Source organism: Lissotriton helveticus, chromosome 1_1 (assembly GCF_964261635.1).
Source record: "Lissotriton helveticus chromosome 1_1, aLisHel1.1, whole genome shotgun sequence".
Classification (NCBI taxonomy): domain Eukaryota; kingdom Metazoa; phylum Chordata; class Amphibia; order Caudata; family Salamandridae; genus Lissotriton; species Lissotriton helveticus.
Genome location: NC_136057.1, coordinates 211168706 through 211188322, shown reverse-complemented (window position 1 = coordinate 211188322; position 19617 = coordinate 211168706). Strand labels below are relative to the sequence as shown.

The 19617-nt window shown below is 46.2% G+C and overlaps 1 protein-coding gene across 1 annotated transcript in view; it reads left to right on the top strand.

Moving 5' to 3' along the window:
* AKR1A1 (aldo-keto reductase family 1 member A1) overlaps positions 1-19617 on the top strand; it is a 776593-nt gene that overhangs the window by 28035 nt on the left and 728941 nt on the right. The window lies entirely within an intron of this gene.

Below are 19617 nucleotides of genomic sequence, written 5' to 3'. Positions count from 1 at the left end.
TGCTGAACAACTTGTGGGTCTCATGCTCCCACTTTTATAGTACATCTCAAGACACAAGGTGATTTGGAATTGGATTATGAGAGTCAGCTCCTTTGGAGTGCTCTTTCCTCTGCACTGCCATTTGTCAAATGGACAGTCTGCCAAGTAGGAATGGTTCCAGTTCTGATTGAAGTGTAACACAGGCCAGAGATCGCACTTGGTTGTTAGCTTCCACTGAACTAACAACCGGGATGAATGCCTCATCCCAGTTCAAAGACCAAAGCCTTCATCTCTATCAAGATTCCCTGGTCCACAATGTCAACCACATCAGTCCCACCATCTCCTTGACAATGAGTCCAGGCTGCAATGACCTTCCTGGAATCAAAAAGACCATTGGTTTGCACTGAGGATGGTCTGCTTCCCTTCATTCAGTGTGTGCTCCCACCCCGCCCCAGGAATGTCAACAATATACATCTGCTGTGTGGGAGTTGCATGTCACACCTCTCCTGCCTCTCCAGGCCTTGTGCTTCCAAAATGGGACCCACAGGTCTCCATGTTATGTTGCAAAAACAGGCGTACACATACGTCCAAGCATGCAGACACAACTATCACAAGCTGTTCATCAGCGCTACACACAATCCTTCTAGGCCAAGGGTGAGTTAACGTGATACAGGTAAAAAGCCCTTTCACAATATTGGTCACTATGAAACTCAAAACGAATACGCTGTCACCACCATGCTTGTGTCACTTACCTACAAGAACTGCTCTCGGCCACTCTGAGGGTAGCACTTGGTGTGGTCCTGTCGATACAACAAGACCTCATTATCAAGAGACCGGCCTAAGACATGGGGCATGCGTGTGATACATGTCTGCCCACGACCAAAAACTGTTACCAGGAGACCAGATATCTATGCAGCTGGAGCACTCAGGGCAGGGAAGCACATTTGTCAAAGGACTCTTCCAATCAAACACCTATGTTATCTCAAGCACCAACCAATTTTTATGTTGCGGTCCCATGAAAGTACTAGCAGAAGTATGTAAAGCACTACAAGTTCTTCTCACTAACTTCAATAATATAAATCTAACAACGACAGCAACAGCTCATAGACTCATATGTACAATGTGTTTGAAGTATTTAAACCATCCCAGAACAATTATCAGGCTAGGGAATGCGTCTGGGAAATGGGTGGGAGCAAGACAGACATTTCCTTAGGAGGGTTGGAGTACCTTGCAAACAGGTAAAAAGCAAAGGAGGCAACAACAGCAAAGCTTTACAAATGATAAATCCTTACATACCTTAGGAATCAATTATTTTAGGCTCGCAGTTCACCTGGACCATTGTGGAGGTACGAGGCCTACATGTGGTTAAGAAGTCAGAAAAAACAACTTCTACAGAATAAGAGCAATGTAGATCTGAAGCCTGAGTTTACTGACCACCTGTTTGCGGTTCATCATTGACAGTTCTCTGAGACCACTGACATAGTGTCAATCAAAGCCTCATGAAACTTATGATTTAACTATGAAGACTAATTAAGGAAAATAATTTCTATAAAGTGATCTGATTTGCTCTCTATATTAGCACTTGGTATGTTACTTTCAGATGTTTTTGAGCCTCATTAATATTACTTACCTACCCTCCATATTGCCAATGTTTATGTTCTTTTGTAATTTGTCTGCACTTTTCACACACCCAATACAAATCTGTTGTGTCAGTGTTAGGACCCAGGCTATAGTAATGCAAAACTAACTTCAAGGCCCCCATGAAGAGGACCAGCATGGATCTTTCTTCTTCAGAACAATGCTCCTGGTGACCCTGTCGATGGACAAAAAGCATCGGTGGGTGCCACTAGCACTACGCAAAACACTTACACTTTACCGGACGAAAGCCAGAACAGATGGTTTTGCCAATGATTGTGTTAAGTTTCCAAACTCTTTAACTAATTTGTTTATGTAGACTTGCTGCCCTTTCACATCTGCTGCCTCCAAAAGTGGTGTTTACTCACTGACCGCGCATCTCTTCTGATCACTCCAACTACTGCCAATTCTGAGCAATCTAGGTGGAGTCACCAGTCACTCGAAGAGCCGGGTTAGCATATCAGTTGGATGCTCCGGTGATGTGCAAGCTTTAAAAAAAGAAAGTCGGAATGAGGAAAGAGCTTCCGTTCCATCATGAGCATACATGCCAACACTTTAAAAGAGCAAATTTGGAGATTTTGAAAAAATAATCGGGAGAATGTATTTGCCCCATTGACTTCTATTAAAGCAAAAGCAATTTCAGGGAATCTGGGGGCATATTACCAACGTTTAGCGATATTTATCGCTAACGATGCTTAGCAACAAATTTTTTAACGCTAAGCATCGCCGGAAATTATCGCAGAGATAACTTGCTATTAGCAAGGTTTATCTCACAAGTGATAAAAATCCTCGTGCTAACTGCCAAATGAGAGATTATCGCTGGAAAACCAACGATAATCTCTCAAAGTTTGGCGTTAGCTTGATGATAGGGACTCACAAACTTAGCCATGATATCCACCTTCCATAGGATATCATGGCTAAGTCAGGAAAATACCAGGTGTAAAAAAACCAATGCTAACCGCGGTTAGCGCTGCTTTTTTTTTTATCACGAACAGGTTTAGCGAAATCCTTGATAATAGAAGAAATGTCGCTTAACAACATTTCTCCTATTATTTTTCTCTGAAACGCCCCCTTTGCATCTCATTAGAGATGCAAGGGGAAGCGTAGAGAAAGAGGGTGCTAACATGCGAATTTGCGTGTTAGCACCCTGTTGCTGATAGGGAGATAATTTTATCTCCGCTTTCTTGGCTTTTAAAGCCAAAAAAGCGGAGATAAATCCCTTGATAATATACCCCCTGGTCTATTGGCGTGTTTGCATGATTTTCTTTTCTTTATGTGACTGTCAGCGGGTACAGCATGCTGACATCACACGACTGAAACAGAAATCAGTTGGTGCCATTATGCGCTGACTGCTTAGAGTCTGATCTGTGGCCTCCAAGCACCGATCAGTGCAGTAAAGTTACTGCAGGGAAGGGACAACATCCCCTTTCTCGGAGTACTTCTCCCTAATGGATCCTCGCTTCGGAGACACCCCAAGCACGGAGTCACCCTCAACATCATGGATTTACTTTTGGGAGGGAGTGGCCCCTTGGGCAAGTTCCCCCTCCCCCAAATGAACAGTCTTTCTACCTCGCCAAGGACGCCGATTTGGGGGACTACTCGGAATTGTCCCCTGCTCCCTGATTAAGGCAGAAGACCCACTAGACTGCAAGGGATAAGTCTTTTGTTGCAAAACAATTGCTGAAAAAGGGTGGGGTAGCCATACACCATCCCGCAAGAGGGGAAAGAGTATTTCTTTATTTCTTCCCCCCTCGCCCCAAGGGACAGATTAGGTGGTTTTACCCAAAACTGCCCCGGGGGAAGGTACAAAGCCCACAAATTAATTTTTTTTTAAACCAAGGCGATACCTCTCCAGGCATCAGGCAATGCCCCCACCCTTTTTGGGCTTGACAGTTTTTCTGTCCCCTGGACTTACCCCAATGTTGCTCTTCCTTCAGGGACAGAAAGACCACTAGTCCACCAGGGATAATGTTTTAAAAAAACATAATGGGTGGCACCGTTCCACCGTGGCATAGGCCATGCATTCACCCCATAACGACTGAAGGAAGTGAACCGATTGGGGCCACCCGGGTCACCCACGATCACCTCTCAGCCTTCCCCACAAATGAAGAGTCGGTCAGACAGTAGAGAATACAAACCAAAGTTATTTTATTAGTATTCACACAAGCGGAGTCCAGCCTGACCAGCCTCCTAGGATAGCTGCCCAGGGACTGACCCCCGTCCACAAGGTAAAGTTAGATATACATTTCCGACACCTCTGAGACACTCCTAGAGTGGAATTTTCCAGCCTGGGCACATATGAACAGAGTAGTTGCAGAAGGATGAGCTACCATCCTGAGACCGGGAACTCACTATTTTAGCTTCAAGGTTACCCAGACCGTGTCCGTCTCTCTGAGAGTGGGAGCGGGGCTAAATATGAGGAAAAGTGTGCAAACACAAAATTAGCTATTCATTAGTGCAACGAAGCACAACCTTGAATAAAAAGAAACAATGGAGGCTGCTTTTCTGCTGAGGCAGATGAGTACGAGACAGCTTCATTTCATTTCATGACACAAAATGGTGGCTGAATATAAATGCTGTAAATGCTAACATAACTCCAAAGGTCTTTATGCCCTTCCTGGTACAGATGTGGGGGGGGGGTTACTCCCAGTTTCTCCCTAAATCCCACCCGGGGAGCAGAAAGCACAGCAGACCACCAGGGAAGACATTGAACCCCACCAAAAAGAGGCAAACCAATCTTCATATCATTAGTATTGAGAGAAGTAAAGGAACGGTGGAGCCGGAATTTTCTGACTCACCACGGATTCTAGAGCTTTCTCTCACAGAAATGGGAGGAACATGTGTGATTTTAGAAAAACTTTGAAGTTTGCAAGGCATTTGGGTAAGAAAAGGTTCAACCAAATCACACCACCCTGGACTCTCCTGGGTGTCTAGTTTAGAGAAATGTCTAAATTTGGTAGGTTTCCCTTGAGAGACGGCCGAGCCTGGACCCAACTGCCACACACAACTACAGTGCCAACAGGGGCCCATTCTCATGGTGAAAATCTGCTGTCTTCAGGTTGTGTTTTGGGGCCTATTTAATGTTGGGCAAAAGCTGTGCCACACAAATGTGGTTTTGTTTTTTATTGGGAAAAGTGGGGGAATGCTGGGATGTTGGACTTTTGTAGCTCCCCATGTATTCCAGAACATTCCCTCAGAAACATGAAAAAATTTGAGATTTTAGATAAAGGGCCTGATTTGGGTTTTCGGCAGACGGGTTACTCTATCACAACGGTGACAGATATTCCATCCGCAAACATATAAATCCCATAATATCCTATGATATTTATATTTCGGCGGACAGGATATTTGTCACCGTTGTGATGGAGAAACCCATCCACTAAAATCTACATCAGGCACAAAGTTTGAGGTTTGCAGGTCATTTTGGATAAGAGAAAATCATGGGATCCAATTAAATCAGCACTTCTCGGGTGTCTACTTTTTCTTGGGTAGTGGCCAAGGAGAGGCCCAAATACAATAATGGGTGCATTTGTATGGCGAAAATTTGATGTATCCACATTGTGCATTGGGGCCTTTACTCTCATGGGCTATAGGCCAAGCAAACAAGTGGGGTAACATATTTATCAGAAGTGTTAGAACACAGACTAGTATAACATTTGTTGTTAGCAATTGGATTTCTACAAAAATGTGTAACCACAAATTCAGAGTTTTACAAATAACAACTATTCCTTAACTTAGTATCTTAAACACATTTAACAAATGCATATGCTGCCTTCATGACCATTTTTAATTCATTAGATTTTACTATATAAATTAACCATAGTCGTGCGAAAGGAAAAATCCTTCTAAGCAGCAGTCAGTTGTTGGCTCTGAGTATGGCATGTTTTTTAACACAAACAACAACTATAAATCCCTCAGATGGGAATGGTCTAATGGATGTACCAGTATATTACTTTCTTAACTCAACCGTTGGGGAAAAAATGACGGATGATAATCGTGTCACTTTTTTCTATTTTTCTGATTTATTTCAATTTTTTCCATTTCAACAATTAGTTTTTTTGAAAAAATCACAAGCAATGTACACAACTGACCCCTTACGGAATTCGGAATTTTGTCTTTTTTATTCTAAATGTGTAGCTTGCCAGGTTCACTCATGGGTTTCACATCTGTTTACACGTCAAATGGAAAGTAGTTAATAACGTAAAAAAGGAAAAATCGACTACCGTGTAGAAAAATGTAAAAACTGTAGTTACCTTTTTTTCACAACTCCTCTTGATCCTGAAGCAGGCAAGATGGTAACCAAAGCACAACAAACCTTTTGTAGGTGACATTCTTAGATACAAAGATGCACTGTCTTGTATAGTACTTTTTGCATTTTTAAATAAAATAACATTTAAAAAACAAAATTTTGCAATATTTTGGCTGTTTTCTCTATCCCCTTCAGGTCAATCGACAAGCACGTGACGCGATCCTTTATAATCCCAAGGTATAGGAAAAAAGGACACAAACTCGAGCAGGATACCTTTCGTGCAGAAAAAGTTCTAGAGGCTCACAGGTAAAATGCCACAAAAAATATGACTCAGACCTGGAAAAGCCTCCGCAGCTAATGTTCCTGAGGTTATTCCATACTGAAATCAGCACAGATTCAGTGCCTCTTCTCAGACATAAACCTGTTTATTTGTCTGAGAAGAAGACATTTATTGAAGGTAATAAGTCATTTGGATACAAGTGGTCTTTCTAGTGAGATTCCTTAGTAATGGTCAGTTTGCAATAGGTCTATAGTTGTATAGTAATTGTGATGTAGGAGGGTCCAGGCTTCCTTTTTAGTCCTGATATGATAGTGATGTAGGATCGTCCAGGCTTCCTTTTTAGTCCTGATATGATAGTGATGTTGGATGGTCCTGCTTCCTTTTTAGTCCTGATATGATAGTGATGTAGGATGGTCCAGGCTTCCTTTTTAGTCCTGCTATGATAGTGATGTAGGATGGTCCAGGCTTCCTTTTTAGTCCTGATATATTGGTGATGTAGGATGGTCCAGGCTTCCTTTTTAGTCCTGATATGATAGTGCTGTAGGATGCACCTTTCATACTGATCATGTTTAGGTCAAATTGTCTGCAAAAGTGTGTAGCCAACAAGAACGTACGAGTCATTTTATTCCAGACAGATATTTATGACAAAGAGGAAGACTGGTCTGAAGTCAAAGAGCACGCGCTCCTCTCTTTGGTTAAAGGGAGACGTCTCAGTTTTCGATGTTCAATGGAGAATTTAAATAAATAAATTTTACAAAATCAATCCAAACTTTTTTCTCAAACCTCAAATCAGTTACAATTGCATCTAGAGTATTCCCAATACAGTTCGTTGGGTGAGTGATTAGTTGTAAGAGGACAAGAGCTTCAAAGTTGATCATGAATAACGTGGGTGGTGTGTTTCAGGCTTGCCTCACCTGGGGGCCATTCCCCCCAAAAGGTACTTGTATGTGAAGCAGTACTGCATAGTATTGCTTCCCATACTCTTGAATAGTTTTGTGAAATGCCTAACTCTCCCTTAGTAAAGTGCAAAGAGGACACTGGGGCATATTAACAAGCAGGGCGATAGGCAATTATCGCCGCTTAGCGGCTGAAAACGGCCGCTAAAGCGGCGATAATTGCCTATCGCCCTATTAGCAAGCTGTCGCTAACTGATGTTAGCGACAACTTTTAGGCGATAGCGAGCAGTTTGGGGCCCGCTTTGCATGTCAGCGATGTTTATCGCTAATGACATGCAAAGTGAGCGTACCCAACCAGTTAGCGACTGAAAGCAGTCGCTAATGTCGCTATCGCCTATTAGCAAGGCAGGCGATGGAAATATTCGCGGTAAGCGCGAATATCTCCAAATACTAACACCTGCCCAGATCAGTTCTTAGCCATGTTATCCAATGGGCGGTGGATAACATGGCTAAGAGCATTTCGTCGCTAATGCGTGAATATCGCTGTATTCTCAGCGATATTCACGCATTTCGCCGCTATCGCTGGATATTTTAGCACAATGGAGAAAAACGTTGCTAATAGCATGTTTTCTCCGCTAACATATCCAGCGATAGGCAGCGGGAAAAAAAATGCGCTAATCGCATTTTGCGATGAATATCGCTATTCCTTGGTAATATGCCCCACTATCCTTACTGTTTGTACGGTTTATGAATTCAAGAGGGGAAAGCAGTCTCATGTGGGGGCAGCCAATAGTTTAGCAGGAGAGAGCCAGAGGAAGTCAGGTCAGGTGAGTATCACATGAGTAAAGACTGACGCTACTATTCTGTGCACTTGGGTGATGGCAGTCGGTAATGATTTTTTGGAAACCACCACTTGTCCCTAACCTCTTCTGCTGTTTGGAAGGTTGCTATAGATAGGTAGGTAACCCTTATGGCGTGGCATTGTGTAGCATGGGTAAGGCATCTTATTCCAGCCAGGTTTTTGGGACACAGTGGAAGTCTGGTTTGAAGTCAGAGAGTAGGTCTTATATGAAGAGTTCTTGCACAGGACCGTGCACTGATGAGGATGCACAAACATGGTTCTAAAGGAAACTGGAAGTTCAGACATCCCCTGGGGAACTTAGCGGTTTTAGAGATTACCTGTTAATGAAGCTACAGACATGTGGAAGGAGGCAGTGGTTCTGTGCTCATGTTGCAAGTAGGCGGTCAATGACTGGCGACTGCTGTGTCGGGTAAGGCAGCAGGCTGTGTGAGATGAAAATTGTAACTGATCCTTATGGTAGTTGCACTAGAGACTGCAACTGCTCTAGCCTGTCAACTCAATCTCAGAGTGAGTAAAAAGGGATAGTTGTTCTTTCCAGTGGTTGACCTGGCAGCTCTTCTGGCTGGCACAGCCATAGAAGCTGTGAGGCTGGCGGACTCTCTTGCAGGAGAGGCAACAGATATGGAAAGGTTTGGTTTATATAACCCTTGAGTAGTGGGATGATTGGTGGGTGACTGTTGATTGTCAGGCAGTATTTTTTGTTCAATGCTTTCTCCGGCATGAGTGGCAGTGGAATCCATTTACATTTGATAGCCTTTATGATACTGAGGTACATGTCCAGGCCCTAGAGTGGTTGAAAGACTCCTTGGATGGGCGTTGCCAGGTTGCCTACATCACCCTTTTAAATCTAGGCCTGCTGATAACATCTGCGGGGTACCTCAGAGCTCCACCCTGAGTCCTACGCTTTTTAACATCTATGTGCTCCCCCACCCCCCTCGTTGAAGGCTGTGGTATCATTAGTGATTGAGATCATGTCATATGCTGACGGTACAAAGCTGGTTCTGTAATTTGGTCAGGAGATCGAGCTCACTAAATTCAGATTTGGGGACTGCATGCGTGCCATGGTCACGTGAATGAGACAACGTTTTCCCCAACTGAATGGAGCTAAGACTGAAGTTATGCTTTTTTTAAAGCTACTCAAGCTTAGTCAGAAAGCTGGTGGTCCCCAAACTGGGAGGTCCCCGGCCCCAAAAAGGCAGTGAGAAATCTGGGCTTCAGAATGGCTGATAAGGTCACAAAGGAAATATCATGTCACGGCCACATAAGAGTCATCCGTTTTGGCATAGTGGTTGCCTTTAGATTGTATAAAGAAGGTGGCTCAGGCACTGATAACCAGTTGCATGGATTTTGTCAACGCCTTGCTGGTAGGCATGAACTCTTCTCTGATGCCTGGCCTTCAGCTGGTCCAAAACTCAGCAGCCTGTCTGGTATGCTATTTACCTGTAGGTACTAGAACAAGCCCGGTGCTTTACTCCTTGCCTTGGCTCCCCATCAGGAACACGGGAGGCTATAAGCTTCTTTGCCTCTCTGAAAGGCCCTGTATGAGACAGGACTGTTATATCTTCGTCTCGTATTTGTTTCTACCATCCAGCTAAGGCTATAAGGTCCTCTGATATTGCTCTGGCTATTTCATGCAGAATTCGAACTACTGAAAATCGTGGCAGTTCCTTCTCCTTTCTCGCTTCTTACTACTGGACCAAGTTACTTGCTTACAATCGCTCCTATAGCGCTGTAATGTAATACTCGCAGTCCAGATAGGTAGAAAGTAATTGTGTACGGACCCTAGTTAGATTCTATTGATGTTCTAGAGTCTTGGGTCTGTGCCAATAGCAAAATTACCAACATAACAAGCGCCTTTTTGCTTTTTAAAAAAAGGCTATCACAACATGGCTTTTTAACATTACATCTTTGTGAGTGCCTGGATGAGTTTACTTCCTCTCTTAAGCTGTTAGCGCCGTACAGTGAGCTGTGTTTTGCGCTACATTAAATACGCATAGCATAACAAAACAAGTTAATGACCAATTATTCACTTTAGTTGGGACAATTCTTAAATGAACACAGGACCTACACCAATAGTGTTATATCCTTATGTTCTCTGTTATGGAATACTCGCAGTGCAGATAGGTAGAAACCAGTATTTATTAATATAAGTGCAGCACCACCATTGAACATCCAGGTCCATCTATTCCAACCTCCAAGTCCCCTAAGACACCACGGCACGGACCCAAGACTCTAGAACATCAATAGAATCTAAATAGGGGCCGTGCCAATAGCATAGTTACCAACATAACATATCTTCCCCCTTTAAAAAAAAGAGAGAGAAAAAAAAAAAATTATGAATAGAACATATTCTTAATACGAGTTACAAAATCAGAAAACCATACAGGTTTTTGGTGTAAACGCTTAGCTGCAGAAAACTGATGAACAGAAATACTTTCATTTTCATGAGAAACAATGGGCGAAGAAACATCAACATTATTAGAACACTTAGGGGTCGATTCCGATTCAGTAAAAACCGCTCCGAATAGCCGTTCGGAGCGTTTTTCCCGTATGAATCATACCCTGCAACGCCCCCCCGTACGTACGACGAAGTACGATTCGTACCAGGAGCCGGACTCTGTACGAATCGCACATAGACCGTACGACTCGAATCCTTGTACGAGTCTCCGTCGGAACCCGCTGTACCCGACATCTGAATGGCTCGCGGCTGGTTTATACGACCCAGCAAGTATGACACGTGACGGGTACGCACCGCACGACCCTTTTTCTACGGGAGCTAAAAACAGCCGTAAAAGCAGAGTTCGCGATGAAACAGGTACGGAACGCCCCCCCCCGGGTATGGTGCGTACCCCCCATGATCGCAGGGGTATGCACCATACACCCAGCGTACATGGGGTGCGATGCGTACCCATGCGATCATGGGGGGTACGCACCGTACCCGATGTACGCTGGGTGTACGGTGCATACCCCTGCGATCATGGGGGGTACGCACCATACGGTGTGTATGTGATTGTGCGCTTTTCCGTACGAATCGCCCTTACCTGATGTGGACCGTACTGATCACGTCCTGATACCCCGGTCCGGATCGTACTCGTCGGGTGGTACGGCGTGTGTACGAGTTGTACGGAGAGGGCTCCGGATACGAATCGTACGGACGGTTTTGTTACCGGATCGGAATCGACCCCCAAGTAGTGAGATCACTGTCATTTCCATTGTTGCTGACATCAATGGTACTTTTCTTGGAAATGTCCTCAATGTCAAGATCCTGCTTAGATGCAATGTGTACTTCTTTATATAATGTTCTGTTGCCGTTGAGCACAGCAGTTCTGTTTAAATTCCAAACTTTACCGTTAGGAAGTCTGACTGCATTTTTTAAAACTTCTTTCACAACAAAAGGACCCATATACTGACTTTCACCTTTGGATACTTTCCAAGGTTTCTTAACTTTTACAAGCATACCAACTTGCATATTGGAATCGATCTTCGAACTTCTTCTTAAATCAAATTCGTGTTTGTTGACAATGTGTGTTCTCTCACTCCTTTTCTTGACCTTATCCAAATGAGTGTGACATTCAGTAGAAGATATTAACCAAGGTGTGTTAATGTTTATCCTGGGTAATCTGCCTCTCATCATCTCAAAAGGAGCACAATCACTCATATCATTGGGAGTGGTTCTATACTTCCACATGATTTATACCACCTGATTCTCCCATCTGTCATTCAATACCAACCATTTGTATAGCACCTTTGAGTACTCTATTGAATCTCTCAATAATCCCATTCCCACTAGGGTCATAAAGAGATCTAGTACAACGTATGACACCAGTCTTTTGAAAATATTCTTTCGCCTTATTAGATAAGAACTGTACACCATTATCAGTAATAATACATATGGGCACTCATTCCTTAGTAAAAACGTTATCTAGAAACAACAAGACAGCCTCGGTATTTACCCTATCAACCACGTTTATGACAGGCCACTTAGAGAATATGTCAAGTGGCCACAATATATTTGCTCAAAGGACCAATAATGGGGCCCATAATATCCATAGCAATAGTTTCCCAAGGACCATTGGAAACACAATGTTATCCCATATTGGGTTTTAAGGTCTTCAAAGACTTATCCGAGTTGGCAACATTTACACAATCTCTACGATACGTTCAACAAAGGTATTACGACGTTCGTGGACATGTACGACAATGATGTGTCTCATGCCAGTGGGAGGTACAGCTTTATCACCTCTCCAAATGGTACCCTCAGTAAAAGATAATTTGTTTCTCACCTCCCAAAAATTCCTAAGTTCAGGAGTAAGATTTTTCTTGGTAGGCCAACCTTTAATAATGTATTTATGAACTTCTTGTAAAGTCCCAACTTTTACATACTCAGCGCACCAATTCTCACTCTTAATGGGCAAAACACTATCATCATGCACTAAAGCAATTTGAAAATAATGCCATGAATTCTGAACACACTCTTTGAGAGGTAAAGGTAGTCTGGATAAGAAATCTGCATGACATTGTCTTTGCCTGGGACATAAACAATTCTATAAATGAAGTCTTGCAACCTCATTGACATACTTGCTATTCTAGCAGAAGCTTTAATCATTCCATCGGTAGTGAGTAAACGTACCAAAGGTTTATGGTCACTTCTAATTTCACACTTCTTTCCCCAAACAAATACTCTAAAATGTTCTAGGGCCCAATCACAGGCTAATGTGTCCCTATCTATTGTGGAATATTTCTCCTCAGTTGGAGATAAAGCCCTTGAAGCATAAGCAATTATTGCTTCACCACCATTTTCCATTCTTTGTGCTAGAACAGCTCCCAATCCTTTCGTGCTGGCATCAGTAGTGATGATGCAAGAACGCTGTGGATCAAAACTATTAAGTGCAGTAGCATTTCCAATGGCTAACTTAACATCTAGGAATTCCTTTTCACGTTCAGCATCCCATACAAATTTATTTGTGTTTTTCAATAACTGTCTGATGTTAAACACCCTACAAGAAAAATTCCGTATGTATTTGGAGTAAAACTCTGTTAAACCCAAAAATGACCTTATATCATCTTTAGAATTTGGGGACGGTGGCAGTCGAATAGCTTCTACAAGTTCAGGTTTGGGTTTAATGCCATCTTCACTAAGCACATGGATGAGATACATTACAGAATTAACCCCAAATTTACATTTAGCATGCTTGACGGTTAAACCGTTAGCAGACAGTCTGTTGAGAGCTACTTCTAGTGCTTGGTCATGGATAGATCTGTTGTTGCCAAAAACTAGGATATCATCTTGGAAACACACTGCATTTTTACAATCACCAAAAATATTGTGAATTATGCGCTGAAAAACAGCCACGGTTGACGAAAGGCCGAAAGGCATTCTCTTGAATTGAAAGCACCCGAATGGTATGATAAAAGCAGTGTATTTCTTACAACTTTCATGTAAAACGATTTGTGATATGGAGCTGATAAATCTATACAAGAAAAGACTCTAGCTTTACCAACCACGGCCAACATTTCAGTAATGCGAGGAAGGGGAATTGATCAACCACAATGTTATTGTTAACATGGTGCAGATCAATACATAATCTGATATTCCCATTAGCTCTTCTGGCCATGACAATGGGAGACACCCATTCAGAAAATTCAATCTTCGATAAAATGTTACTTTCCACAAGTTTATTAAGCTTTTTTTCTACCTCATTTCTTACCACAAGGGGAATATTTCTGGCTTTGTATATTTTAGGACAAACTTTGTCCTTTAAAACCATTTTATGTTTAAAATTGATTGACTCTCCAATACTATCCCTGAATACTTCAGGAAACATATTTAACATTTTATTACTACACTCATTAGGTTCTCCAATAACCATAACAGGGTCAGGACTGTTGGGATTAAGGATGATGTTAAGTTTACCTAGTTCAAACAATCCCAGAACAGAAGGTCCATGTTTGGATATGTACACTTTGGCTATGCACTCACGGTCTTTAAACTCAAGGACAAGCACTTTGAAACCAATAATCTCAATTCTCTCTCCTGAATATCCTTCAGGATTAATGTCACAATGTTCTAACTTGGACCCAAGTTTGTCTATGAATTTGGATTTCCATACATTTTCATTTATTATGGAGTAGGTAGAACCAGAATTAGTGTATATTTGTATCTCCACCCCAACAATCATCATGTCACAGATCGGTTTCTTTTTAACAGCATTATTATCAATGCTCAAAATTATAGAAGAATCTTCGCTGATATTTAACATGTAAGACCTTTCAAAAATCCTCATCTCTAGTGTCAGAATCACCCTCACCGACTCACCTTCTTCCTCACATTTTACTTTCTTATTCTTGCATCTCCTGCACACTTTAGCCAAATGTCCTATTACACCACTGTAAGAACTGGTACCGCCAGTTCTCCGGGGGGTAGCATGGCTCGAGCAGGAAGGCAGCCAGGGGCTTACGTGTAAAGCAGCCACTGAAACACACAGTGGCGCAATAATGGAGACCACACCAGTAGTTGTAGTTGAAAAATCAAGATCTTTTATATAGGCTTTCAATTAGAGCAATGCATTGGTAATTTCATTAGCTTTTCAGGTGAGCATTTCATTAAACAGTTGCAGTAGACTTTTCATTAAAATAGTAGCCAGCTCATCTAAGCAGTGAAACATTAAATAACCCTGCCTGTCGCATCAAACTCCTCGGCAGGGAAAGGGGGTACTTTCATAACCTGGAGGATCCTACAAGAAGCGACTATAGCATTGCATTAAAGTAACACATTAAACCTCTCATAGACGCTCTCTAACTTGCGCTTCATAGAAAGTAATAAAACATTTCAGCAAGTACTTTTCAGTATAACAGAGAACTTCAAAGAACACAGCCTGTAGTAACCTTCCACAAGCTTCTCTTCTTGTAAATACAGATCGGTTTGCGACCCAGTTCAGATCATCAGAATACTATGGAAGTCCACCTCTGCAAGAAAATTCAGTACAGTGAAGTGACTCTCCCTCTCATTAACAGGCTTGTAAATATGGTGCGCTATGAATAATTCAGGCTTGTAAATATGGTGCGCTATGAATAATTCAGGCTGTAAATATGCAGGTAAAACGATATAATGGGGAAAGTGTCTGACCCTCCAGCCTCCAAATATTCGAGGCACATTTAGAAGGGGGCCAACAGGGCCCAGTCACAGTTAACCCCGGGGCAGGGGCGACCTCGGGCCTCACTCGGCCTACCGCCCTCCTCCCCAGGGGGTTACCTCTCTTCTTCGGCCCTCCGGGGCCCTTGTGGAGATGCTGCTGCAGGCGAGAGGGGCTTCGTCCCTCCCAGAGCCTCACTTGCCCCAGCGCGGTGCAGGTACTGCGTTAAGGCACCAGCGCCGGGGGCGAGGCCGGTCGAGCACTCGGGGCTCGAGGCTCACTGTGGTGTTCAGGCGCGGCTCGCGGGGCACAGTGGAGGGGGCTCTTCAGGTCCTCCGCCCTCTCTACGGCGAGCTGGTGCTTCTCCGGGTGCCGGGCCTCGGGAGAAGGGGCTGGTTCCGGGCAGCCAATGGCTGTGCGGCTTGGGCGGGGGCACGGCCGATGACGCGGCGGCGCTCCCGCTCACGTGACAGGGGACAGACCGGCTTGGGGCCCAGTGCGGCCTGAGGAACTGGATGCGGCGGCCCTCTCCTGGCACCGGGGGCCGCCGAGGGGGACAATGACGGCGCTGAACACAGCGCGGGGGCAGGCGGCCAGGTACAGGCCGAAAACGCCTCAGACGCGTCGCGTGGGCAGCGTTTATGCCGCTAGGACAAGGGGGGAGTCTCCTCAGGCGGCCAGGTACAGCGCTTGGCAGCGCTTCTCAGCGCTAGGCGCCGGCAGGGCAGGGAGGCAATTTCGACGATCCCTGACAGGGCAGGCAGCCTCAAGTACAGCACTGACCAGGGGGAGCAGGATAGGCGCCTCCCACACAGTTTAGCAGGGACTGCAGGCAGGATGGGGGTCAAAAATAGTTCAGTCAAGAGGAGACAAGGGGGGGCCAGGTGGGCCCACGGCAGGCAGGGGGTGCACAGGGCAGCCCAGTCCAGTACCTGGTCGATCACCCAGCAGTCTCTTCTCACAGGAAAGCGGTCTTCTTGGCGCTTGGAATGGTTCTGCACCCTTAGTTGTTTGTTTCTTGAAGTGGAAGAGGGGGGGGGTGATGAGTTGAAGGCTTGAAGAGTTTCTCCTCAGTCACTGCAGATGGGCCCTGGGGTTCCCTACCACTGGGCCAGATCAGGGGGCTAGCTTTGGACACCTCACCCAGCTTAAGAGGCAGCACCTAGATCCTGTCCCTCCCAGTAGCATAGGTTGCTCACAAGGCCCTCCCGCCTAAAACTCCTGCGTGGGTTCCCCAGGTCAGTGATGCCCCAACTGACTAGAAAAAGTTCCCTCCCTTGCTTATATATGCCCTGGTCAGGTGACCACTCTCTAAGGCGGGAAAAGTCAGGTCCGCCTTCCTTCTGGAAGGTTCCAGGAGCTTCCCCACTCTAACTATGGACAGGGGCTGGGTGGCTGGAATGCAACATTGTATGGGGCTCCAGCCTGCTCCTGGCAACTAGGGTGCTACACTAAAAAGACCACGCTGCAGTAGCAGGGGCCAGTGGCAGCCATGTTGTAAGTAGAGAGCACCTGCACCCTAACATGGATTAGCCATGAAAAAGGTGCCCGAAGACCTAAGGGCCAACAAAAAGTAGGTGGAAAAAATGAGGCAAGGGCAAAAAATCACAGGGAAAGACCACCCTAAGGCTGACAGGTCTAACATGCGTCCCCCCCAGCTGAAAGTGGGAAGAGCTACCCAACCTCTAGGGAGTTCTCGTCACTAAGGCGGAAAAACCGGAAGAGACCGTCAGCATTGGCGTGGTCAGCTCCGGGCCGATGTTCCACCCCTAAGTCCATCCCCTGTAGGGAAATGGACCACCTTAGCAACTTTGGGTTTTCGCCTCTCATTTGCATGAGCCAGCGAAGGGGTCGGTGGTCGGTTTGAACCAGGAAGTGAGAGCCAAAAAGGTATGGCCTCAACTTCTTCAAAGCCCAGACCACAGCAAAGGCTTCTCGCTCGATGGTACTCCATCGCCGTTCCCGCGGGAGGAGTCTTCTGGAGATGAAGGTCCACAGGTTGGTCTTGGCCATCATCGTTGAGTTGCGACAGCACGGCGCCTACGCCATGCTCTGAGGCATCTGTCTGCACGATGAATTCTTTTTGGAAGTCCGGAGTGGCCAGCACCGGAGCGGTGCACATCGCGCGCTTCAGCGTTTTAAATGCCTCTTGGCAAGCAGCCGTCCAGATGACATGACGTGGCTGCTTTTTGGACGTCAACTCGGTCAAGGGGGCCACGATGGTACCATACCCCTTGACGAATCTTCGGTAATAGCCAGTGAGGCCGAGGAAAGCTCGGACCTCAGTCTGAGTTTTGGGGGGCTCCCAGGCCATGATGGTCTCAATCTTGGCCTGGAGGGGTTGCACCTTACCTCTGCCCACCAAGTGTCCCAGGTACACGACAGAGCCCTGTCCAATCTGGCACTTGCTAGCTTTGATGGTCAAGCCAGCCCGTTGTAACGCCCGCAGCACCTCCTGGAGATGCTGCAGATGGTCCTCCCAGGTGCTACTGAAGACAGCTATGTCATCCACGTAAGCTGCTGAGAAGGACTCCAGGCCAGATAATACCTGGTTCACCAACCGCTGGAAGGTGGCCGGAGCATTCTTGAGCCCGAAGGGCATCACTCGAAATTAGAAGTGGCCCTCGGGGGTGGAGAACGCTGTCTTCTCCTTTGCTCCAACGCTGTCTTCTCCTTTGCTCCATCGGCCATGGCAATCTGCCAGTACCCTGATGTCAAGTCGATGGTGCTGAGGTACTTGGCTGCTCCCAGCCGGTCAATCAGCTCGTCCGCCCGTGGTATCGGGTGAGCATCTGTCTTGGTGACAGAGTTCAACCCCCGATCACACCCAACTCCAGCATCTTGGTCACCTCACCCTGGATGCTGTTCTTTACCTTATCGGACAGCTGGTAAGACTTGGTGTTAACTGGCGGACTGTCCCCTGTGTCCACATCATGGGTACACAGATGTGTGATTCCAGGCGTGAGGGAGAACAACGAGGCGTGCTGCGCCAAAACCTGGCGGCAGTCCCTCTGTTGTTCTGGGGTCAAGGATGGGGAGAGGACAACTCCCTCCACTGAACCATCCTTCTCCTGAGCAGCTAGAAGGTCAGGAAGAGGCTCACTTTCCTCCTCCTCGCTCCCATCCGTCACCATGAGGAGAGCAAGCTCCGATCGCTCATGATGAGGCTTCAGGCGGTTGCCATGGAGCACCGGGTGGGGTTGTCGGGGGGTCTTCAAGTCCACGACGTGGGTAGTCTGGCCTCTACGCTCCACAATCTCGTACGGACCAGTCCACCGGTCCTGGAGGGCACTAAGCTCCCCAGGCTCCATGACCCACACCTTCTGTCCAGCATCCAACTCCACCGTCCGAGCGATGTGGTCATACCACTCCTTCATGGCGGCTTGGCTAGCCTCCAGATTGTCCGAGGCTTCTTCCACAGCTTGGCCATCTGACTGCGGAATGCCAGCATGTAGCTGACAACATCACGGGGAAGCTTCTTAGAAGTCTTCTCCCTACCCTCCTTGACCAGGCTGATGGGTCCCCTAACGGGATGGCCATAGAGCAATTCGAAGGGGCTGAACCCGACTCCCTTCTGGGGTACCTCGCGGTACGAGAACAGCTAGCAAGGGAGGAGGATGTCCCATTTCCGCCTCAGGTCTTCTGGCAGACTCCGGACCATCCCCTTCAAGGTCTTGTTGAAGCGCTCTACGAGCCCGTTAGTCTCGGGGTGGTAAGGAGTGGAGAACCGATAGGTCACTCCGCACTCCTTCCACATGGCCTGCATGTAGGCCGACATGAAATTTGTGCCCCTGTCCGACACCACGACCTTGGGGAATCCCACTCGGGTAAATATCCCCATCAGGGCCCGCGCCACCACAGGTGCAGTAACGGTCCTCAGAGGGATGGCCTCCGGGTACCGAGTGGCGTGGTCCACTAACACCAGCATAAACCGATGTCCCGCAGAGGTCGGAGGGTCCAACGGCCCAACGATGTCTATACCGACCCGCTCGAAAGGGGTCCCGACCGCCGGGAGTGGTTCCAATGGGGCCTTCAATTTGGTCCCCGTCTTGCCACTGGCCTGGCAAGTCTTGCAGGTCTTGCAATAGGTGTCAGAGGCAACTCTCATCCTAGGCCAATAAAAATGTGGGACTAGCCTAGCAAAGGTGTTGTCCTGGCCCAGGTGTCCGGCTAGAGGTATCTCATGCGCCAGTTCCATCAAAAAGGCCCGGTAGCACTGGGGGACCACTAAGGCCCTGGAAGATCCATGAACCGGAACCCTTGGCTCACTGTACAGGAGGCCATCCTCCCAATACACGTGATAACTGCCGGTCTCCTTGTTCATCGATTGGGCTTCGGCCTGTCGCCGCATGCCTTCAAGCGTGGGGCACTCCTTCTGTGCCCAACAGAAATCCTCCCGGGTAGGACCTCCTTCCGCTTCTCCTGCTATCACCGTGCATTACTCTTGCATTGCGGGTGGTCCCTGATTCACAAGCGGCCACTCGTATATTTTAAAAACCCTGTTATGGTATTTGTGTTAATTTTATATTTGGCAGCATTATCCCCTGATTTTATTCCCTAGCCCTCTTACTTGCACGATAATT